This window comes from Pungitius pungitius, chromosome 15 (assembly GCF_949316345.1).
Source record: "Pungitius pungitius chromosome 15, fPunPun2.1, whole genome shotgun sequence".
Classification (NCBI taxonomy): Eukaryota; Metazoa; Chordata; class Actinopteri; order Perciformes; family Gasterosteidae; genus Pungitius; species Pungitius pungitius.
The window spans coordinates 17481026-17502221 of NC_084914.1; the positions used below are offsets into that span (position 1 = coordinate 17481026).

General features: G+C 39.2%; 38 non-coding genes across 38 annotated transcripts; all 38 read right to left on the reverse strand.

Moving 5' to 3' along the window:
• Nucleotides 1-204: 204 nt before the first annotated feature.
• trnal-uag (transfer RNA leucine (anticodon UAG)) lies at nt 205-287 on the reverse strand. Its single transcript has one exon. It is a non-coding gene; the product is annotated as a tRNA-Leu (tRNA).
• A 421-nt stretch (nt 288-708) lies between these two features.
• trnal-uag (transfer RNA leucine (anticodon UAG)) lies at nt 709-791 on the reverse strand. The gene has a single exon. It is a non-coding gene; the product is annotated as a tRNA-Leu (tRNA).
• Nucleotides 792-1464: 673 nt separating this feature from the next.
• trnal-uag (transfer RNA leucine (anticodon UAG)) lies at nt 1465-1547 on the reverse strand. The gene has a single exon. It is a non-coding gene; the product is annotated as a tRNA-Leu (tRNA).
• A 919-nt stretch (nt 1548-2466) lies between these two features.
• On the reverse strand, nt 2467-2549 carry trnal-uag (transfer RNA leucine (anticodon UAG)). Its single transcript has one exon. It is a non-coding gene; the product is annotated as a tRNA-Leu (tRNA).
• Nucleotides 2550-2970: 421 nt separating this feature from the next.
• Nucleotides 2971-3053, reverse strand: trnal-uag (transfer RNA leucine (anticodon UAG)). Its single transcript has one exon. It is a non-coding gene; the product is annotated as a tRNA-Leu (tRNA).
• Nucleotides 3054-3222: 169 nt separating this feature from the next.
• Nucleotides 3223-3305, reverse strand: trnal-uag (transfer RNA leucine (anticodon UAG)). The gene has a single exon. It is a non-coding gene; the product is annotated as a tRNA-Leu (tRNA).
• Nucleotides 3306-3726: 421 nt separating this feature from the next.
• On the reverse strand, nt 3727-3809 carry trnal-uag (transfer RNA leucine (anticodon UAG)). The gene has a single exon. It is a non-coding gene; the product is annotated as a tRNA-Leu (tRNA).
• A 919-nt stretch (nt 3810-4728) lies between these two features.
• On the reverse strand, nt 4729-4811 carry trnal-uag (transfer RNA leucine (anticodon UAG)). The gene has a single exon. It is a non-coding gene; the product is annotated as a tRNA-Leu (tRNA).
• Nucleotides 4812-5232: 421 nt separating this feature from the next.
• trnal-uag (transfer RNA leucine (anticodon UAG)) lies at nt 5233-5315 on the reverse strand. The gene has a single exon. It is a non-coding gene; the product is annotated as a tRNA-Leu (tRNA).
• A 169-nt stretch (nt 5316-5484) lies between these two features.
• On the reverse strand, nt 5485-5567 carry trnal-uag (transfer RNA leucine (anticodon UAG)). The gene has a single exon. It is a non-coding gene; the product is annotated as a tRNA-Leu (tRNA).
• A 421-nt stretch (nt 5568-5988) lies between these two features.
• On the reverse strand, nt 5989-6071 carry trnal-uag (transfer RNA leucine (anticodon UAG)). The gene has a single exon. It is a non-coding gene; the product is annotated as a tRNA-Leu (tRNA).
• Nucleotides 6072-6990: 919 nt separating this feature from the next.
• On the reverse strand, nt 6991-7073 carry trnal-uag (transfer RNA leucine (anticodon UAG)). The gene has a single exon. It is a non-coding gene; the product is annotated as a tRNA-Leu (tRNA).
• Nucleotides 7074-7494: 421 nt separating this feature from the next.
• Nucleotides 7495-7577, reverse strand: trnal-uag (transfer RNA leucine (anticodon UAG)). Its single transcript has one exon. It is a non-coding gene; the product is annotated as a tRNA-Leu (tRNA).
• A 169-nt stretch (nt 7578-7746) lies between these two features.
• trnal-uag (transfer RNA leucine (anticodon UAG)) lies at nt 7747-7829 on the reverse strand. The gene has a single exon. It is a non-coding gene; the product is annotated as a tRNA-Leu (tRNA).
• A 169-nt stretch (nt 7830-7998) lies between these two features.
• Nucleotides 7999-8081, reverse strand: trnal-uag (transfer RNA leucine (anticodon UAG)). The gene has a single exon. It is a non-coding gene; the product is annotated as a tRNA-Leu (tRNA).
• A 421-nt stretch (nt 8082-8502) lies between these two features.
• Nucleotides 8503-8585, reverse strand: trnal-uag (transfer RNA leucine (anticodon UAG)). The gene has a single exon. It is a non-coding gene; the product is annotated as a tRNA-Leu (tRNA).
• Nucleotides 8586-9006: 421 nt separating this feature from the next.
• Nucleotides 9007-9089, reverse strand: trnal-uag (transfer RNA leucine (anticodon UAG)). Its single transcript has one exon. It is a non-coding gene; the product is annotated as a tRNA-Leu (tRNA).
• A 919-nt stretch (nt 9090-10008) lies between these two features.
• Nucleotides 10009-10091, reverse strand: trnal-uag (transfer RNA leucine (anticodon UAG)). The gene has a single exon. It is a non-coding gene; the product is annotated as a tRNA-Leu (tRNA).
• A 421-nt stretch (nt 10092-10512) lies between these two features.
• Nucleotides 10513-10595, reverse strand: trnal-uag (transfer RNA leucine (anticodon UAG)). The gene has a single exon. It is a non-coding gene; the product is annotated as a tRNA-Leu (tRNA).
• Nucleotides 10596-10764: 169 nt separating this feature from the next.
• trnal-uag (transfer RNA leucine (anticodon UAG)) lies at nt 10765-10847 on the reverse strand. The gene has a single exon. It is a non-coding gene; the product is annotated as a tRNA-Leu (tRNA).
• A 421-nt stretch (nt 10848-11268) lies between these two features.
• On the reverse strand, nt 11269-11351 carry trnal-uag (transfer RNA leucine (anticodon UAG)). Its single transcript has one exon. It is a non-coding gene; the product is annotated as a tRNA-Leu (tRNA).
• Nucleotides 11352-12270: 919 nt separating this feature from the next.
• trnal-uag (transfer RNA leucine (anticodon UAG)) lies at nt 12271-12353 on the reverse strand. Its single transcript has one exon. It is a non-coding gene; the product is annotated as a tRNA-Leu (tRNA).
• Nucleotides 12354-12774: 421 nt separating this feature from the next.
• Nucleotides 12775-12857, reverse strand: trnal-uag (transfer RNA leucine (anticodon UAG)). The gene has a single exon. It is a non-coding gene; the product is annotated as a tRNA-Leu (tRNA).
• Nucleotides 12858-13026: 169 nt separating this feature from the next.
• On the reverse strand, nt 13027-13109 carry trnal-uag (transfer RNA leucine (anticodon UAG)). The gene has a single exon. It is a non-coding gene; the product is annotated as a tRNA-Leu (tRNA).
• A 421-nt stretch (nt 13110-13530) lies between these two features.
• Nucleotides 13531-13613, reverse strand: trnal-uag (transfer RNA leucine (anticodon UAG)). Its single transcript has one exon. It is a non-coding gene; the product is annotated as a tRNA-Leu (tRNA).
• A 919-nt stretch (nt 13614-14532) lies between these two features.
• On the reverse strand, nt 14533-14615 carry trnal-uag (transfer RNA leucine (anticodon UAG)). Its single transcript has one exon. It is a non-coding gene; the product is annotated as a tRNA-Leu (tRNA).
• A 421-nt stretch (nt 14616-15036) lies between these two features.
• trnal-uag (transfer RNA leucine (anticodon UAG)) lies at nt 15037-15119 on the reverse strand. Its single transcript has one exon. It is a non-coding gene; the product is annotated as a tRNA-Leu (tRNA).
• A 169-nt stretch (nt 15120-15288) lies between these two features.
• On the reverse strand, nt 15289-15371 carry trnal-uag (transfer RNA leucine (anticodon UAG)). The gene has a single exon. It is a non-coding gene; the product is annotated as a tRNA-Leu (tRNA).
• Nucleotides 15372-15540: 169 nt separating this feature from the next.
• trnal-uag (transfer RNA leucine (anticodon UAG)) lies at nt 15541-15623 on the reverse strand. Its single transcript has one exon. It is a non-coding gene; the product is annotated as a tRNA-Leu (tRNA).
• A 421-nt stretch (nt 15624-16044) lies between these two features.
• On the reverse strand, nt 16045-16127 carry trnal-uag (transfer RNA leucine (anticodon UAG)). Its single transcript has one exon. It is a non-coding gene; the product is annotated as a tRNA-Leu (tRNA).
• A 421-nt stretch (nt 16128-16548) lies between these two features.
• trnal-uag (transfer RNA leucine (anticodon UAG)) lies at nt 16549-16631 on the reverse strand. Its single transcript has one exon. It is a non-coding gene; the product is annotated as a tRNA-Leu (tRNA).
• A 1080-nt stretch (nt 16632-17711) lies between these two features.
• Nucleotides 17712-17794, reverse strand: trnal-uag (transfer RNA leucine (anticodon UAG)). The gene has a single exon. It is a non-coding gene; the product is annotated as a tRNA-Leu (tRNA).
• Nucleotides 17795-18214: 420 nt separating this feature from the next.
• On the reverse strand, nt 18215-18297 carry trnal-uag (transfer RNA leucine (anticodon UAG)). The gene has a single exon. It is a non-coding gene; the product is annotated as a tRNA-Leu (tRNA).
• A 461-nt stretch (nt 18298-18758) lies between these two features.
• On the reverse strand, nt 18759-18841 carry trnal-uag (transfer RNA leucine (anticodon UAG)). The gene has a single exon. It is a non-coding gene; the product is annotated as a tRNA-Leu (tRNA).
• A 420-nt stretch (nt 18842-19261) lies between these two features.
• On the reverse strand, nt 19262-19344 carry trnal-uag (transfer RNA leucine (anticodon UAG)). Its single transcript has one exon. It is a non-coding gene; the product is annotated as a tRNA-Leu (tRNA).
• A 421-nt stretch (nt 19345-19765) lies between these two features.
• On the reverse strand, nt 19766-19848 carry trnal-uag (transfer RNA leucine (anticodon UAG)). The gene has a single exon. It is a non-coding gene; the product is annotated as a tRNA-Leu (tRNA).
• Nucleotides 19849-20516: 668 nt separating this feature from the next.
• trnal-uaa (transfer RNA leucine (anticodon UAA)) lies at nt 20517-20599 on the reverse strand. The gene has a single exon. It is a non-coding gene; the product is annotated as a tRNA-Leu (tRNA).
• Nucleotides 20600-21019: 420 nt separating this feature from the next.
• On the reverse strand, nt 21020-21102 carry trnal-uag (transfer RNA leucine (anticodon UAG)). The gene has a single exon. It is a non-coding gene; the product is annotated as a tRNA-Leu (tRNA).
• Nucleotides 21103-21196: the final 94 nt, after the last annotated feature.

Genomic DNA, 21196 nt, shown 5'->3' on the forward strand with positions numbered 1-21196 from the left:
AAACACAGGGCCTGAGACGGCAAGGCCATCCTGATTAAAATGTAATAAAAGTAGCAACAATTACTAAATGTTTCTTTTGTCCTTAGATAACACATCTTAACTGGAATATGGTGTCTCAACTTCTTTACACAAAATGCATTACTGCTTTTCACTTCATGTAGAAATACGGTAAATGTGACTGAGCCAGTGAACAACATCAGTCATTGTCAGAAGTGGGATTTGAACCCACGCCTCCAGAGGAGACTGCGGCCTAAACGCAGCGCCTTAGACGGCTCGGCCATCCTGACTGAAAAACACTCAAAAAAAGCAACAATTTCAAACATTTGTTTGGTCCTTATGTCACAAATTTAACATTGTATATAATGTCTTAACTTTTTTAGATTAAATGCGTTTCTGCTTTTTATTTCTTGTAGAAATACAGTGAATGTGCCTGACCAAGTGGGAAACATCAGTCATTGTGAGAAGTGGGATTTGAACCCATGTCTTCAGAGGAGACTGCGGCCTAAACACAGGGCCTGAGACGGCAAGGCCATCCTGATTAAAATGTAATAAAAGTAGCAACAATTACTAAATGTTTCTTTTGTCCTTAGATAACACATCTTACCTGGAATATGGTGTCTCAACTTCTTTACACAAAATGCATTACTGCTTTTCACTTCATGTAGAAATACGGTAAATGTGACTGAGCCAGTGAACAACATCAGTCATTGTCAGAAGTGGGATTTGAACCCACGCCTCCAGAGGAGACTGCGGCCTAAACGCAGCGCCTTAGACCGCTCGGCCATCCTGACTGAAAAACACTCAAAAAAAGCAACAATTTCAAACATTTGTTTGGTCCTTATATCTTAAATTTAACATTGTATATAATGTCTTAACTTTTTTAGATTAAATGCGTTTCTGCTTTTTATTTCTTGTAGAAATACAGTGAATGTGCCTGACCAAGTGGGAAACATCAGTCATTGTCAGAAGTGGGATTTGAACCCACGCCTTCAGAGGAGACTGGGGCCTAAACGCAGCGCCTTAGACCGCTCGGCCATCCTGACTGAAAAACACTCAAAAAAAGCAACCATTTCGAACATTTGTTTGGTCCTTATATCACAAATTTAACATTGTATATAATGTCTTAACTTTTTTAGATTAAATGCGTTTCTGCTTTTTATTTCTTGTAGAAATACAGTGAATGTGCCTGACCAAGTGGGAAACATCAGTCATTGTGAGAAGTGGGATTTGAACCCATGTCTTCAGAGGAGACTGCGGCCTAAACACAAGGCCTTAGACGGCAAGGCCATCCTGATTAAAATGTAATAAAAGTAGCAACAATTACTAAATGTTTCATTTGTCCTTAGATAACACATCTCACCTGGAATATGGTGTCTCAACTTCTTTACACAAAATGCATTACTGCTTTTCACTTCATGTAGAAATACGGTAAATGTGACTGAGCCAGTGAACAACATCAGTCATTGTCAGAAGTGGGATTTGAACCCACGCCTCCAGAGGAGACTGCGGCCTAAACGCAGCGCCTTAGACCGCTCGGCCATCCTGAATGTAAAACACTCAAAAAAGTAACAATTTCAAACATTTGTTTGGTCCTTATATCACAAATTTAACATTGTATATAATGTCTTAACTTTTTTAGATTAAATGCGTTTCTGCTTTTTATTTCTTGTAGAAATACAGTGAATGTGCCTGACCAAGTGGGAAACATCAGTCATTGTGAGAAGTGGGATTTGAACCCATGTCTTCAGAGGAGACTGCGGCCTAAACACAGGGCCTTAAACGGCAAGGCCACCCTGATTAAAATGTAATAAAAGTAGCAACAATTACTAAATATTTCTTTTGTCCTTAGATAACACATCTTACCTTGAATATGGTGTCTCAACTTCTTAACAAAAATACATTACTGCTTTTCACTTCATGTAGAAATACGGTAAATGTGACTGAGCCAGTGAACATCAGTCATTGTCAGAAGTGGGATTTGAACCCACGCCTCCAGAGGAGACTGCGGCCTAAACGCAGCGCCTTAGACCGCTCGGGCATCCTGAATGTAAAACACTCAAAAAAGTAACAATTTCAAACATTTGTTTGGTCCTTATATCACAAATTTAACATTGTATATAATGTCTTAACTTTTTTAGATTAAATGCGTTTCTGCTTTTTATTTCTTGTAGAAATACAGTGAATGTGCCTGACCAAGTGGGAAACATCAGTCATTGTGAGAAGTGGGATTTGAACCCATGTCTTCAGAGGAGACTGCGGCCTAAACACAGGGCCTGAGACGGCAAGGCCATCCTGATTAAAATGTAATAAAAGTAGCAACAATTACTAAATGTTTCTTTTGTCCTTAGATAACACATCTTAACTGGAATATGGTGTCTCAACTTCTTTACACAAAATGCATTACTGCTTTTCACTTCATGTAGAAATACGGTAAATGTGACTGAGCCAGTGAACAACATCAGTCATTGTCAGAAGTGGGATTTGAACCCACGCCTCCAGAGGAGACTGCGGCCTAAACGCAGCGCCTTAGACGGCTCGGCCATCCTGACTGAAAAACACTCAAAAAAAGCAACAATTTCAAACATTTGTTTGGTCCTTATGTCACAAATTTAACATTGTATATAATGTCTTAACTTTTTTAGATTAAATGCGTTTCTGCTTTTTATTTCTTGTAGAAATACAGTGAATGTGCCTGACCAAGTGGGAAACATCAGTCATTGTGAGAAGTGGGATTTGAACCCATGTCTTCAGAGGAGACTGCGGCCTAAACACAGGGCCTGAGACGGCAAGGCCATCCTGATTAAAATGTAATAAAAGTAGCAACAATTACTAAATGTTTCTTTTGTCCTTAGATAACACATCTTACCTGGAATATGGTGTCTCAACTTCTTTACACAAAATGCATTACTGCTTTTCACTTCATGTAGAAATACGGTAAATGTGACTGAGCCAGTGAACAACATCAGTCATTGTCAGAAGTGGGATTTGAACCCACGCCTCCAGAGGAGACTGCGGCCTAAACGCAGCGCCTTAGACCGCTCGGCCATCCTGACTGAAAAACACTCAAAAAAAGCAACAATTTCAAACATTTGTTTGGTCCTTATATCTTAAATTTAACATTGTATATAATGTCTTAACTTTTTTAGATTAAATGCGTTTCTGCTTTTTATTTCTTGTAGAAATACAGTGAATGTGCCTGACCAAGTGGGAAACATCAGTCATTGTCAGAAGTGGGATTTGAACCCACGCCTTCAGAGGAGACTGCGGCCTAAACGCAGCGCCTTAGACCGCTCGGCCATCCTGACTGAAAAACACTCAAAAAAAGCAACAATTTCGAACATTTGTTTGGTCCTTATATCACAAATTTAACATTGTATATAATGTCTTAACTTTTTTAGATTAAATGCGTTTCTGCTTTTTATTTCTTGTAGAAATACAGTGAATGTGCCTGACCAAGTGGGAAACATCAGTCATTGTGAGAAGTGGGATTTGAACCCATGTCTTCAGAGGAGACTGCGGCCTAAACACAAGGCCTTAGACGGCAAGGCCATCCTGATTAAAATGTAATAAAAGTAGCAACAATTACTAAATGTTTCATTTGTCCTTAGATAACACATCTCACCTGGAATATGGTGTCTCAACTTCTTTACACAAAATGCATTACTGCTTTTCACTTCATGTAGAAATACGGTAAATGTGACTGAGCCAGTGAACAACATCAGTCATTGTCAGAAGTGGGATTTGAACCCACGCCTCCAGAGGAGACTGCGGCCTAAACGCAGCGCCTTAGACCGCTCGGCCATCCTGAATGTAAAACACTCAAAAAAGTAACAATTTCAAACATTTGTTTGGTCCTTATATCACAAATTTAACATTGTATATAATGTCTTAACTTTTTTAGATTAAATGCGTTTCTGCTTTTTATTTCTTGTAGAAATACAGTGAATGTGCCTGACCAAGTGGGAAACATCAGTCATTGTGAGAAGTGGGATTTGAACCCATGTCTTCAGAGGAGACTGCGGCCTAAACACAGGGCCTTAAACGGCAAGGCCACCCTGATTAAAATGTAATAAAAGTAGCAACAATTACTAAATATTTCTTTTGTCCTTAGATAACACATCTTACCTGGAATATGGTGTCTCAACTTCTTAACAAAAATACATTACTGCTTTTCACTTCATGTAGAAATACGGTAAATGTGACTGAGCCAGTGAACATCAGTCATTGTCAGAAGTGGGATTTGAACCCACGCCTCCAGAGGAGACTGCGGCCTAAACGCAGCGCCTTAGACCGCTCGGGCATCCTGAATGTAAAACACTCAAAAAAGTAACAATTTCAAACATTTGTTTGGTCCTTATATCACAAATTTAACATTGTATATAATGTCTTAACTTTTTTAGATTAAATGCGTTTCTGCTTTTTATTTCTTGTAGAAATACAGTGAATGTGCCTGACCAAGTGGGAAACATCAGTCATTGTGAGAAGTGGGATTTGAACCCATGTCTTCAGAGGAGACTGCGGCCTAAACACAGGGCCTTAGACGGCAAGGCCATCCTGATTAAAATGTAATAAAAGTAGCAACAATTACTAAATGTTTCTTTTGTCCTTAGATAACACATCTTAACTGGAATATGGTGTCTCAACTTCTTTACACAAAATGCATTACTGCTTTTCACTTCATGTAGAAATACGGTAAATGTGACTGAGCCAGTGAACAACATCAGTCATTGTCAGAAGTGGGATTTGAACCCACGCCTCCAGAGGAGACTGCGGCCTAAACGCAGCGCCTTAGACGGCTCGGCCATCCTGACTGAAAAACACTCAAAAAAAGCAACAATTTCAAACATTTGTTTGGTCCTTATGTCACAAATTTAACATTGTATATAATGTCTTAACTTTTTTAGATTAAATGCGTTTCTGCTTTTTATTTCTTGTAGAAATACAGTGAATGTGCCTGACCAAGTGGGAAACATCAGTCATTGTGAGAAGTGGGATTTGAACCCATGTCTTCAGAGGAGACTGCGGCCTAAACACAGGGCCTGAGACGGCAAGGCCATCCTGATTAAAATGTAATAAAAGTAGCAACAATTACTAAATGTTTCTTTTGTCCTTAGATAACACATCTTACCTGGAATATGGTGTCTCAACTTCTTTACACAAAATGCATTACTGCTTTTCACTTCATGTAGAAATACGGTAAATGTGACTGAGCCAGTGAACAACATCAGTCATTGTCAGAAGTGGGATTTGAACCCACGCCTCCAGAGGAGACTGCGGCCTAAACGCAGCGCCTTAGACCGCTCGGCCATCCTGACTGAAAAACACTCAAAAAAAGCAACAATTTCAAACATTTGTTTGGTCCTTATATCTTAAATTTAACATTGTATATAATGTCTTAACTTTTTTAGATTAAATGCGTTTCTGCTTTTTATTTCTTGTAGAAATACAGTGAATGTGCCTGACCAAGTGGGAAACATCAGTCATTGTCAGAAGTGGGATTTGAACCCACGCCTTCAGAGGAGACTGCGGCCTAAACGCAGCGCCTTAGACCGCTCGGCCATCCTGACTGAAAAACACTCAAAAAAAGCAACAATTTCGAACATTTGTTTGGTCCTTATATCACAAATTTAACATTGTATATAATGTCTTAACTTTTTTAGATTAAATGCGTTTCTGCTTTTTATTTCTTGTAGAAATACAGTGAATGTGCCTGACCAAGTGGGAAACATCAGTCATTGTGAGAAGTGGGATTTGAACCCATGTCTTCAGAGGAGACTGCGGCCTAAACACAAGGCCTTAGACGGCAAGGCCATCCTGATTAAAATGTAATAAAAGTAGCAACAATTACTAAATGTTTCATTTGTCCTTAGATAACACATCTCACCTGGAATATGGTGTCTCAACTTCTTTACACAAAATGCATTACTGCTTTTCACTTCATGTAGAAATACGGTAAATGTGACTGAGCCAGTGAACAACATCAGTCATTGTCAGAAGTGGGATTTGAACCCACGCCTCCAGAGGAGACTGCGGCCTAAACGCAGCGCCTTAGACCGCTCGGCCATCCTGAATGTAAAACACTCAAAAAAGTAACAATTTCAAACATTTGTTTGGTCCTTATATCACAAATTTAACATTGTATATAATGTCTTAACTTTTTTAGATTAAATGCGTTTCTGCTTTTTATTTCTTGTAGAAATACAGTGAATGTGCCTGACCAAGTGGGAAACATCAGTCATTGTGAGAAGTGGGATTTGAACCCATGTCTTCAGAGGAGACTGCGGCCTAAACACAGGGCCTTAAACGGCAAGGCCACCCTGATTAAAATGTAATAAAAGTAGCAACAATTACTAAATATTTCTTTTGTCCTTAGATAACACATCTTACCTGGAATATGGTGTCTCAACTTCTTAACAAAAATACATTACTGCTTTTCACTTCATGTAGAAATACGGTAAATGTGACTGAGCCAGTGAACATCAGTCATTGTCAGAAGTGGGATTTGAACCCACGCCTCCAGAGGAGACTGCGGCCTAAACGCAGCGCCTTAGACCGCTCGGGCATCCTGAATGTAAAACACTCAAAAAAGTAACAATTTCAAACATTTGTTTGGTCCTTATATCACAAATTTAACATTGTATATAATGTCTTAACTTTTTTAGATTAAATGCGTTTCTGCTTTTTATTTCTTGTAGAAATACAGTGAATGTGCCTGACCAAGTGGGAAACATCAGTCATTGTGAGAAGTGGGATTTGAACCCATGTCTTCAGAGGAGACTGCGGCCTAAACACAGGGCCTTAGACGGCAAGGCCATCCTGATTAAAATGTAATAAAAGTAGCAACAATTACTAAATGTTTCTTTTGTCCTTAGATAACACATCTTAACTGGAATATGGTGTCTCAACTTCTTTACACAAAATGCATTACTGCTTTTCACTTCATGTAGAAATACGGTAAATGTGACTGAGCCAGTGAACAACATCAGTCATTGTCAGAAGTGGGATTTGAACCCACGCCTCCAGAGGAGACTGCGGCCTAAACGCAGCGCCTTAGACGGCTCGGCCATCCTGACTGAAAAACACTCAAAAAAAGCAACAATTTCAAACATTTGTTTGGTCCTTATGTCACAAATTTAACATTGTATATAATGTCTTAACTTTTTTAGATTAAATGCGTTTCTGCTTTTTATTTCTTGTAGAAATACAGTGAATGTGCCTGACCAAGTGGGAAACATCAGTCATTGTGAGAAGTGGGATTTGAACCCATGTCTTCAGAGGAGACTGCGGCCTAAACACAGGGCCTGAGACGGCAAGGCCATCCTGATTAAAATGTAATAAAAGTAGCAACAATTACTAAATGTTTCTTTTGTCCTTAGATAACACATCTTACCTGGAATATGGTGTCTCAACTTCTTTACACAAAATGCATTACTGCTTTTCACTTCATGTAGAAATACGGTAAATGTGACTGAGCCAGTGAACAACATCAGTCATTGTCAGAAGTGGGATTTGAACCCACGCCTCCAGAGGAGACTGCGGCCTAAACGCAGCGCCTTAGACCGCTCGGCCATCCTGACTGAAAAACACTCAAAAAAAGCAACAATTTCAAACATTTGTTTGGTCCTTATATCTTAAATTTAACATTGTATATAATGTCTTAACTTTTTTAGATTAAATGCGTTTCTGCTTTTTATTTCTTGTAGAAATACAGTGAATGTGCCTGACCAAGTGGGAAACATCAGTCATTGTCAGAAGTGGGATTTGAACCCACGCCTTCAGAGGAGACTGCGGCCTAAACGCAGCGCCTTAGACCGCTCGGCCATCCTGACTGAAAAACACTCAAAAAAAGCAACAATTTCGAACATTTGTTTGGTCCTTATATCACAAATTTAACATTGTATATAATGTCTTAACTTTTTTAGATTAAATGCGTTTCTGCTTTTTATTTCTTGTAGAAATACAGTGAATGTGCCTGACCAAGTGGGAAACATCAGTCATTGTCAGAAGTGGGATTTGAACCCACGCCTTCAGAGGAGACTGCGGCCTAAACGCAGCGCCTTAGACCGCTCGGCCATCCTGACTGAAAAACACTCAAAAAAAGCAACAATTTCGAACATTTGTTTGGTCCTTATATCACAAATTTAACATTGTATATAATGTCTTAACTTTTTTAGATTAAATGCGTTTCTGCTTTTTATTTCTTGTAGAAATACAGTGAATGTGCCTGACCAAGTGGGAAACATCAGTCATTGTGAGAAGTGGGATTTGAACCCATGTCTTCAGAGGAGACTGCGGCCTAAACACAAGGCCTTAGACGGCAAGGCCATCCTGATTAAAATGTAATAAAAGTAGCAACAATTACTAAATGTTTCATTTGTCCTTAGATAACACATCTCACCTGGAATATGGTGTCTCAACTTCTTTACACAAAATGCATTACTGCTTTTCACTTCATGTAGAAATACGGTAAATGTGACTGAGCCAGTGAACAACATCAGTCATTGTCAGAAGTGGGATTTGAACCCACGCCTCCAGAGGAGACTGCGGCCTAAACGCAGCGCCTTAGACCGCTCGGCCATCCTGACTGAAAAACACTCAAAAAAAGCAACAATTTCAAACATTTGTTTGGTCCTTATATCACAAATTTAACATTGTATATAATGTCTTAACTTTTTTAGATTAAATGCGTTTCTGCTTTTTATTTCTTGTAGAAATACAGTGAATGTGCCTGACCAAGTGGGAAACATCAGTCATTGTGAGAAGTGGGATTTGAACCCATGTCTTCAGAGGAGACTGCGGCCTAAACACAAGGCCTTAGACGGCAAGGCCATCCTGATTAAAATGTAATAAAAGTAGCAACAATTACTAAATGTTTCATTTGTCCTTAGATAACACATCTCACCTGGAATATGGTGTCTCAACTTCTTTACACAAAATGCATTACTGCTTTTCACTTCATGTAGAAATACGGTAAATGTGACTGAGCCAGTGAACAACATCAGTCATTGTCAGAAGTGGGATTTGAACCCACGCCTCCAGAGGAGACTGCGGCCTAAACGCAGCGCCTTAGACCGCTCGGCCATCCTGAATGTAAAACACTCAAAAAAGTAACAATTTCAAACATTTGTTTGGTCCTTATATCACAAATTTAACATTGTATATAATGTCTTAACTTTTTTAGATTAAATGCGTTTCTGCTTTTTATTTCTTGTAGAAATACAGTGAATGTGCCTGACCAAGTGGGAAACATCAGTCATTGTGAGAAGTGGGATTTGAACCCATGTCTTCAGAGGAGACTGCGGCCTAAACACAGGGCCTTAAACGGCAAGGCCACCCTGATTAAAATGTAATAAAAGTAGCAACAATTACTAAATATTTCTTTTGTCCTTAGATAACACATCTTACCTGGAATATGGTGTCTCAACTTCTTAACAAAAATACATTACTGCTTTTCACTTCATGTAGAAATACGGTAAATGTGACTGAGCCAGTGAACATCAGTCATTGTCAGAAGTGGGATTTGAACCCACGCCTCCAGAGGAGACTGCGGCCTAAACGCAGCGCCTTAGACCGCTCGGGCATCCTGAATGTAAAACACTCAAAAAAGTAACAATTTCAAACATTTGTTTGGTCCTTATATCACAAATTTAACATTGTATATAATGTCTTAACTTTTTTAGATTAAATGCGTTTCTGCTTTTTATTTCTTGTAGAAATACAGTGAATGTGCCTGACCAAGTGGGAAACATCAGTCATTGTGAGAAGTGGGATTTGAACCCATGTCTTCAGAGGAGACTGCGGCCTAAACACAGGGCCTGAGACGGCAAGGCCATCCTGATTAAAATGTAATAAAAGTAGCAACAATTACTAAATGTTTCTTTTGTCCTTAGATAACACATCTTAACTGGAATATGGTGTCTCAACTTCTTTACACAAAATGCATTACTGCTTTTCACTTCATGTAGAAATACGGTAAATGTGACTGAGCCAGTGAACAACATCAGTCATTGTCAGAAGTGGGATTTGAACCCACGCCTCCAGAGGAGACTGCGGCCTAAACGCAGCGCCTTAGACGGCTCGGCCATCCTGACTGAAAAACACTCAAAAAAAGCAACAATTTCAAACATTTGTTTGGTCCTTATGTCACAAATTTAACATTGTATATAATGTCTTAACTTTTTTAGATTAAATGCGTTTCTGCTTTTTATTTCTTGTAGAAATACAGTGAATGTGCCTGACCAAGTGGGAAACATCAGTCATTGTGAGAAGTGGGATTTGAACCCATGTCTTCAGAGGAGACTGCGGCCTAAACACAGGGCCTGAGACGGCAAGGCCATCCTGATTAAAATGTAATAAAAGTAGCAACAATTACTAAATGTTTCTTTTGTCCTTAGATAACACATCTTACCTGGAATATGGTGTCTCAACTTCTTTACACAAAATGCATTACTGCTTTTCACTTCATGTAGAAATACGGTAAATGTGACTGAGCCAGTGAACAACATCAGTCATTGTCAGAAGTGGGATTTGAACCCACGCCTCCAGAGGAGACTGCGGCCTAAACGCAGCGCCTTAGACCGCTCGGCCATCCTGACTGAAAAACACTCAAAAAAAGCAACAATTTCAAACATTTGTTTGGTCCTTATATCTTAAATTTAACATTGTATATAATGTCTTAACTTTTTTAGATTAAATGCGTTTCTGCTTTTTATTTCTTGTAGAAATACAGTGAATGTGCCTGACCAAGTGGGAAACATCAGTCATTGTCAGAAGTGGGATTTGAACCCACGCCTTCAGAGGAGACTGCGGCCTAAACGCAGCGCCTTAGACCGCTCGGCCATCCTGACTGAAAAACACTCAAAAAAAGCAACAATTTCGAACATTTGTTTGGTCCTTATATCACAAATTTAACATTGTATATAATGTCTTAACTTTTTTAGATTAAATGCGTTTCTGCTTTTTATTTCTTGTAGAAATACAGTGAATGTGCCTGACCAAGTGGGAAACATCAGTCATTGTGAGAAGTGGGATTTGAACCCATGTCTTCAGAGGAGACTGCGGCCTAAACACAAGGCCTTAGACGGCAAGGCCATCCTGATTAAAATGTAATAAAAGTAGCAACAATTACTAAATGTTTCATTTGTCCTTAGATAACACATCTCACCTGGAATATGGTGTCTCAACTTCTTTACACAAAATGCATTACTGCTTTTCACTTCATGTAGAAATACGGTAAATGTGACTGAGCCAGTGAACAACATCAGTCATTGTCAGAAGTGGGATTTGAACCCACGCCTCCAGAGGAGACTGCGGCCTAAACGCAGCGCCTTAGACCGCTCGGCCATCCTGAATGTAAAACACTCAAAAAAGTAACAATTTCAAACATTTGTTTGGTCCTTATATCACAAATTTAACATTGTATATAATGTCTTAACTTTTTTAGATTAAATGCGTTTCTGCTTTTTATTTCTTGTAGAAATACAGTGAATGTGCCTGACCAAGTGGGAAACATCAGTCATTGTGAGAAGTGGGATTTGAACCCATGTCTTCAGAGGAGACTGCGGCCTAAACACAGGGCCTTAAACGGCAAGGCCACCCTGATTAAAATGTAATAAAAGTAGCAACAATTACTAAATATTTCTTTTGTCCTTAGATAACACATCTTACCTGGAATATGGTGTCTCAACTTCTTAACAAAAATACATTACTGCTTTTCACTTCATGTAGAAATACGGTAAATGTGACTGAGCCAGTGAACATCAGTCATTGTCAGAAGTGGGATTTGAACCCACGCCTCCAGAGGAGACTGCGGCCTAAACGCAGCGCCTTAGACCGCTCGGGCATCCTGAATGTAAAACACTCAAAAAAGTAACAATTTCAAACATTTGTTTGGTCCTTATATCACAAATTTAACATTGTATATAATGTCTTAACTTTTTTAGATTAAATGCGTTTCTGCTTTTTATTTCTTGTAGAAATACAGTGAATGTGCCTGACCAAGTGGGAAACATCAGTCATTGTGAGAAGTGGGATTTGAACCCATGTCTTCAGAGGAGACTGCGGCCTAAACACAGGGCCTTAGACGGCAAGGCCATCCTGATTAAAATGTAATAAAAGTAGCAACAATTACTAAATGTTTCTTTTGTCCTTAGATAACACATCTTAACTGGAATATGGTGTCTCAACTTCTTTACACAAAATGCATTACTGCTTTTCACTTCATGTAGAAATACGGTAAATGTGACTGAGCCAGTGAACAACATCAGTCATTGTCAGAAGTGGGATTTGAACCCACGCCTCCAGAGGAGACTGCGGCCTAAACGCAGCGCCTTAGACGGCTCGGCCATCCTGACTGAAAAACACTCAAAAAAAGCAACAATTTCAAACATTTGTTTGGTCCTTATGTCACAAATTTAACATTGTATATAATGTCTTAACTTTTTTAGATTAAATGCGTTTCTGCTTTTTATTTCTTGTAGAAATACAGTGAATGTGCCTGACCAAGTGGGAAACATCAGTCATTGTGAGAAGTGGGATTTGAACCCATGTCTTCAGAGGAGACTGCGGCCTAAACACAGGGCCTGAGACGGCAAGGCCATCCTGATTAAAATGTAATAAAAGTAGCAACAATTACTAAATGTTTCTTTTGTCCTTAGATAACACATCTTACCTGGAATATGGTGTCTCAACTTCTTTACACAAAATGCATTACTGCTTTTCACTTCATGTAGAAATACGGTAAATGTGACTGAGCCAGTGAACAACATCAGTCATTGTCAGAAGTGGGATTTGAACCCACGCCTCCAGAGGAGACTGCGGCCTAAACGCAGCGCCTTAGACCGCTCGGCCATCCTGACTGAAAAACACTCAAAAAAAGCAACAATTTCAAACATTTGTTTGGTCCTTATATCTTAAATTTAACATTGTATATAATGTCTTAACTTTTTTAGATTAAATGCGTTTCTGCTTTTTATTTCTTGTAGAAATACAGTGAATGTGCCTGACCAAGTGGGAAACATCAGTCATTGTCAGAAGTGGGATTTGAACCCACGCCTTCAGAGGAGACTGCGGCCTAAACGCAGCGCCTTAGACCGCTCGGCCATCCTGACTGAAAAACACTCAAAAAAAGCAACAATTTCGAACATTTGTTTGGTCCTTATATCACAAATTTAACATTGTATATAATGTCTTAACTTTTTTAGATTAAATGCGTTTCTGCTTTTTATTTCTTGTAGAAATACAGTGAATGTGCCTGACCAAGTGGGAAACATCAGTCATTGTGAGAAGTGGGATTTGAACCCATGTCTTCAGAGGAGACTGCGGCCTAAACACAAGGCCTTAGACGGCAAGGCCATCCTGATTAAAATGTAATAAAAGTAGCAACAATTACTAAATGTTTCATTTGTCCTTAGATAACACATCTCACCTGGAATATGGTGTCTCAACTTCTTTACACAAAATGCATTACTGCTTTTCACTTCATGTAGAAATACGGTAAATGTGACTGAGCCAGTGAACAACATCAGTCATTGTCAGAAGTGGGATTTGAACCCACGCCTCCAGAGGAGACTGCGGCCTAAACGCAGCGCCTTAGACCGCTCGGCCATCCTGAATGTAAAACACTCAAAAAAGTAACAATTTCAAACATTTGTTTGGTCCTTATATCACAAATTTAACATTGTATATAATGTCTTAACTTTTTTAGATTAAATGCGTTTCTGCTTTTTATTTCTTGTAGAAATACAGTGAATGTGCCTGACCAAGTGGGAAACATCAGTCATTGTGAGAAGTGGGATTTGAACCCATGTCTTCAGAGGAGACTGCGGCCTAAACACAGGGCCTTAAACGGCAAGGCCACCCTGATTAAAATGTAATAAAAGTAGCAACAATTACTAAATATTTCTTTTGTCCTTAGATAACACATCTTACCTGGAATATGGTGTCTCAACTTCTTAACAAAAATACATTACTGCTTTTCACTTCATGTAGAAATACGGTAAATGTGACTGAGCCAGTGAACATCAGTCATTGTCAGAAGTGGGATTTGAACCCACGCCTCCAGAGGAGACTGCGGCCTAAACGCAGCGCCTTAGACCGCTCGGGCATCCTGAATGTAAAACACTCAAAAAAGTAACAATTTCAAACATTTGTTTGGTCCTTATATCACAAATTTAACATTGTATATAATGTCTTAACTTTTTTAGATTAAATGCGTTTCTGCTTTTTATTTCTTGTAGAAATACAGTGAATGTGCCTGACCAAGTGGGAAACATCAGTCATTGTGAGAAGTGGGATTTGAACCCATGTCTTCAGAGGAGACTGCGGCCTAAACACAGGGCCTTAGACGGCAAGGCCATCCTGATTAAAATGTAATAAAAGTAGCAACAATTACTAAATGTTTCTTTTGTCCTTAGATAACACATCTTAACTGGAATATGGTGTCTCAACTTCTTTACACAAAATGCATTACTGCTTTTCACTTCATGTAGAAATACGGTAAATGTGACTGAGCCAGTGAACAACATCAGTCATTGTCAGAAGTGGGATTTGAACCCACGCCTCCAGAGGAGACTGCGGCCTAAACGCAGCGCCTTAGACGGCTCGGCCATCCTGACTGAAAAACACTCAAAAAAAGCAACAATTTCAAACATTTGTTTGGTCCTTATGTCACAAATTTAACATTGTATATAATGTCTTAACTTTTTTAGATTAAATGCGTTTCTGCTTTTTATTTCTTGTAGAAATACAGTGAATGTGCCTGACCAAGTGGGAAACATCAGTCATTGTGAGAAGTGGGATTTGAACCCATGTCTTCAGAGGAGACTGCGGCCTAAACACAGGGCCTGAGACGGCAAGGCCATCCTGATTAAAATGTAATAAAAGTAGCAACAATTACTAAATGTTTCTTTTGTCCTTAGATAACACATCTTACCTGGAATATGGTGTCTCAACTTCTTTACACAAAATGCATTACTGCTTTTCACTTCATGTAGAAATACGGTAAATGTGACTGAGCCAGTGAACAACATCAGTCATTGTCAGAAGTGGGATTTGAACCCACGCCTCCAGAGGAGACTGCGGCCTAAACGCAGCGCCTTAGACCGCTCGGCCATCCTGACTGAAAAACACTCAAAAAAAGCAACAATTTCAAACATTTGTTTGGTCCTTATATCTTAAATTTAACATTGTATATAATGTCTTAACTTTTTTAGATTAAATGCGTTTCTGCTTTTTATTTCTTGTAGAAATACAGTGAATGTGCCTGACCAAGTGGGAAACATCAGTCATTGTCAGAAGTGGGATTTGAACCCACGCCTTCAGAGGAGACTGCGGCCTAAACGCAGCGCCTTAGACCGCTCGGCCATCCTGACTGAAAAACACTCAAAAAAAGCAACAATTTCGAACATTTGTTTGGTCCTTATATCACAAATTTAACATTGTATATAATGTCTTAACTTTTTTAGATTAAATGCGTTTCTGCTTTTTATTTCTTGTAGAAATACAGTGAATGTGCCTGACCAAGTGGGAAACATCAGTCATTGTCAGAAGTGGGATTTGAACCCACGCCTTCAGAGGAGACTGCGGCCTAAACGCAGCGCCTTAGACCGCTCGGCCATCCTGACTGAAAAACACTCAAAAAAAGCAACAATTTCGAACATTTGTTTGGTCCTTATATCACAAATTTAACATTGTATATAATGTCTTAACTTTTTTAGATTAAATGCGTTTCTGCTTTTTATTTCTTGTAGAAATACAGTGAATGTGCCTGACCAAGTGGGAAACATCAGTCATTGTGAGAAGTGGGATTTGAACCCATGTCTTCAGAGGAGACTGCGGCCTAAACACAAGGCCTTAGACGGCAAGGCCATCCTGATTAAAATGTAATAAAAGTAGCAACAATTACTAAATGTTTCATTTGTCCTTAGATAACACATCTCACCTGGAATATGGTGTCTCAACTTCTTTACACAAAATGCATTACTGCTTTTCACTTCATGTAGAAATACGGTAAATGTGACTGAGCCAGTGAACAACATCAGTCATTGTCAGAAGTGGGATTTGAACCCACGCCTCCAGAGGAGACTGCGGCCTAAACGCAGCGCCTTAGACCGCTCGGCCATCCTGACTGAAAAACACTCAAAAAAAGCAACAATTTCAAACATTTGTTTGGTCCTTATATCACAAATTTAACATTGTATATAATGTCTTAACTTTTTTAGATTAAATGCGTTTCTGCTTTTTATTTCTTGTAGAAATACAGTGAATGTGCCTGACCAAGTGGGAAACATCAGTCATTGTGAGAAGTGGGATTTGAACCCATGTCTTCAGAGGAGACTGCGGCCTAAACACAGGGCCTGAGACGGCAAGGCCATCCTGATTAAAATGTAATAAAAGTAGGAACAATTACTAAATGTTTCTTTTGTCCTTAGATAACACATCTTACCTGGAATATGGTGTCTCAACTTCTTTACACAAAATGCATTACTGCTTTTCACTTCATGTAGAAATACGGTAAATGTGACTGAGCCAGTGAACAACATCAGTCATTGTCAGAAGTGGGATTTGAACCCACGCCTCCAGAGGAGACTGCGGCCTAAACGCAGCGCCTTAGACCGCTCGGCCATCCTGACTGAACAACTCTAAAAGAAGCCAACAATTTTAAACATTTGTCTGGTTCAAAAACTCTAAAAGAAGCCAACAATTTTAAACATTTGTTGCCCGATCAAAAATGTAACATGGAATACTGTGTCTCAACCTTTTTACATGAAATGCCTTGCTACTTTTTATTTAATGTAGAAATACAGTGAATGTTCCTGACCAAGTGGGAAACATCAGTCATTGTGAGAAGTGGGATTTGAACCCATGTCTTCAGAGGAGACTGCCGCCTAAACACAGGGCCTGAGACGGCAAGGCCATCCTGATTAAAATGTAATAAAAGTAGCAACAATTACTAAATGTTTCTTTTGTCCTTAGATAACACATCTTACCTGGAATATGGTGCCTAAACGCAGCGCCTTAGACGGCTCGGCCATCCTGACTGAAAAACACTCAAAAAAAGCAACAATTTCAAACATTTGTTTGGTCCTTATATCACAAATTTAACATTGTATATAATGTCTTAACTTTTTTAGATTAAATGCGTTTCTGCTTTTTATTTCTTGTAGAAATACAGTGAATGTGCCTGACCAAGTGGGAAACATCAGTCATTGTCAGAAGTGGGATTTGAACCCACGCCTTCAGAGGATACTGCGGCCTAAACGCAGCGCCTTAGACCGCTCGGCCGTCCTGAATGTAAAACACTCAAAAAAGTAACAATTTCAAACATTTGTTTGGTCCTTATATCACAAATTTAACATTGTATATAATGTCTTAACTTTTTTAGATTAAATGCGTTTCTGCTTTTTATTTCTTGTAGAAATACAGTGAATGTGCCTGACCAAGTGGGAAACATCAGTCATTGTGAGAAGTGGGATTTGAACCCATGTCTTCAGAGGAGACTGCGGCCTAAACACAGGGCCTTAGACGGCAAGGCCATCCTGATTAAAATGTAATAAAAGTAGCAACAATTACTAAATGTTTCTTTTGTCCTTCGATAACACATCTCACCTGGAATATGGTGTCTCAACTTCTTTACACAAAATGCATTGCTGCTTTTCACTTCATGTAGAAATACGGTAAATGTGACTGAGCCAGTGAACAACATCAGTCATTGTCAGAAGTGGGATTTGAACCCACGCCTCCAGAGGAGACTGCGGCCTAAACGCAGCACCTTAGACCGCTCGGCCATCCTGACTGAAAAACTCTGAAAGAAGCAATCAATTTTAAACATTTGTCTGGTTGCCCGATCAAAAATGTAACATGGAATATTGTGTCTCAACCTTTTTACATGAAATGCCTTGCTACTTTTTATTTAATGTAGAAATACAGTGAATGTGCCTGACCAAGTGGGAAACATCAGTCATTGTGAGAAGTGGGATTTGAACCCATGTCTTCAGAGGAGACTGCGGCCTAAACACAGGGCCTTAGAAGGCAAGGCCATCCTGATTAAAATGTAATAAAAGTAGCAACAATTACTAAATGTTTCATTTGTCCTTAGATAACAAATCTCACCTGGAATATGGTGTCTCAACTTCTTTACAAAAATGCATTGCTGCTTTTCACTTCATGTAGAAATACGGTAAATGTGACTGAGCTAGTGAACAACATAAGTCATTGTCAGAAGTGGGATTTGAAACCACGCCTCCAGAGGAGACTGCGGCCTAAACGCAGCGCCTTAGACCGCTCGGCCATCCTGACTGAACAACTCTAAAAGAAGCCAACAATTTTAAACATTTGTCTGGTTCAAAAACTCTAAAAGAAGCCAACAATTTTAAACATTTGTTGCCCGATCAAAAATGTAACATGGAATACTGTGTCTCAACCTTTTTACATGAAATGCCTTGCTACTTTTTATTTAATGTAGAAATACAGTGAATGTGCCTGACCAAGTGGGAAACATCAGTCATTGTGAGAAAAGGGATTTGAACCCATGTCTTCTGAGGAGACTGCGGACTAAACACAGGGCCTGAGACGGCAAGGCCATCCTGATTAAAATGTAATAAAAGTAGCAACAATTACTAAATGTTTCATTTGTCCTTAGATAACACATCTCACCTGGAATATGGTGTCTCAACTTCTTTACACAAAATTTATTGCTGCTTTTTACTTCATGTAGAAATACGGTAAATGTGACTGAGCCAGTGAACAACATCAGTCATTGTCAGAAGTGGGATTTGAACCCACGCCTCCAGAGGAGACTGCGGCCTAAACGCAGCGCCTTAGACCGCTCGGCCATCCTGACTGAAAAACTCTGAAAGAAGCCATCAATTTTAAACATTTGTCTGGTTGCCCGATCAAAAATGTAACATGGAATATTGTGTCTCAACCTTTTTACATGAAATGCCTTGCTACTTTTTATTTAATGTAGAAATACAGTGAATGTTCCTGACCAAGTGGGAAACATCAGTCATTGTGAGAAGTGGGATTTGAACCCATGTCTTCAGAGGAGACTGCGGCCTAAACACAGGGCCTTAGACGGTGAGCCATCCTGATTAAAATGTAATAAAAGTAGCAACAATTACTAAATGTTTCTTTTGTCCTTAGATAACACATCTCACCTGGAATATGGTGTCTCAACTTCTTTACACAAAATGCATTGCTGCTTTTCACTTCATGTAGAAATACGGTAAATGTGACTGAGCCAGTGAACAACATCAGTCATTGTCAGAAGTGGGATTTGAACCCACGCCTCCAGAGGAGACTGCGGCCTAAACGCAGCACCTTAGACCGCTCGGCCATCCTGACTGAAAGACTCTGAAAGAAGCCATCAATTTTAAACATTTGTCTGGTTGCCCGATCAAAAATGTAACATGGAATATTGTGTCTCAACCTTTTTACATGAAATGCCTTGCTACTTTTTATTTAATGTAGAAATACAGTGAATGTGCCTGACCAAGTGGGAAACATCAGTCATTGTGAGAAGTGGGATTTGAACCCATGTCTTTAGAGGAGACTGCGGCCTAAACACAGGGCCTTAGACGGCAAGGCCATCCTGATTAAAATGTAATAAAAGTAGCAACAATTACTAAATGTTTCATTTGTCCTTAGATAACACATCTCACCTGGAATATGGTGTCTCAACTTCTTTACACAAAATGCATTACTGCTTTTCACTTCATGTAGAAATACGGTAAATGTGACTGAGCCAGTGAACAACATCAGTCATTGTCAGAAGTGGGATTTGAACCCACGCCTCCAGAGGAGACTGCGGCCTAAACGCAGCGCCTTAGACCGCTCGGCCATCCTGACTGAAAAACACTCAAAAAAAGCAACAATTTCAAACATTTGTTTGGTCCTTATATCACAAATTTAACATTGTATATAATGTCTTAACTTTTTTAGATTAAATGCGTTTCTGCTTTTTATTTCTTGTAGAAATACAGTGAATGTGCCTGAACAAGTGGGAAACATCAGTCATTGTGAGAAGTGGGATTTGAACCCACGCCTTCAGAGGAGACTGCGGCCTAAACGCAGCGCCTTAGACCGCTCGGCCATCCTGAATGTAAAACACTCAAAAAAGTAACAATTTCAAACATTTGTTTGGTCCTTATATCACAAATTTAACATTGTATATAATGTCTTAACTTTTTTAGATTAAATGCGTTTCTGCTTTTTATTTCTTGTAGAAATACAGTGAATGTGCCTGACCAAGTGGGAAACATCAGTCATTGTGAGAAGTGGGATTTGAACCCATGTCTTCAGAGGAGACTGCGGCCTAAACACAGGGCCTTAGACGGCAAGGCCATCCTGATTAAAATGTAATAAAAGTAGCAACAATTACTAAATGTTTCATTTGTCCTTAGATAACACATCTTACCTGGAATATGGTGTCTCAACTTCTTAACAAAAATGCATTACTGCTTTTCACTTCATGTAGAAATACGGTAAATGTGACTGAGCCAGTGAACATCAGTCATTGTCAGAAGTGGGATTTGAACCCACGCCTCCAGAGGAGACTGCGGCTTAAACGCAGCGCCTTAGACCGCTCGGGCATCCTGAATGTAAAACACTCAAAAAAGTAACAATTTCAAACATTTGTTTGGTCCTTATATCACAAATTTAACATTGTATATAATGTCTTAACTTTTTTAGATTAAATGCGTTTCTGCTTTTTATTTCTTGTAGAAATACAGTGAATGTGCCTGACCAAGTGGGAAACATCAGTCATTGTGAGAAGTGGGATTTGAACCCATGTCTTCAGAGGAGACTGCGGCCTAAACACAGGGCCTTAGACGGCAAAGCCATCCTGATTAAAATGTAATAAAAGTAGCAACAATTACTAAATGTTTCTTTTGTCCTTAGATAACACATCTTAACTGGAATATGGTGTCTCAACTTCTTTACACAAAATGCATTACTGCTTTTCACTTCATGTAGAAATACGGTAAATGTGACTGAGCCAGTGAACAACATCAGTCATTGTCAGAAGTGGGATTTGAACCCACGCCTCCAGAGGAGACTGCGGCCTAAACGCAGCGCCTTAGACGGCTCGGCCATCCTGACTGAAAAACACTCAAAAAAAGCAACAATTTCAAACATTTGTTTGGTCCTTATGTCACAAATTTAACATTGTATATAATGTCTTAACTTTTTTAGA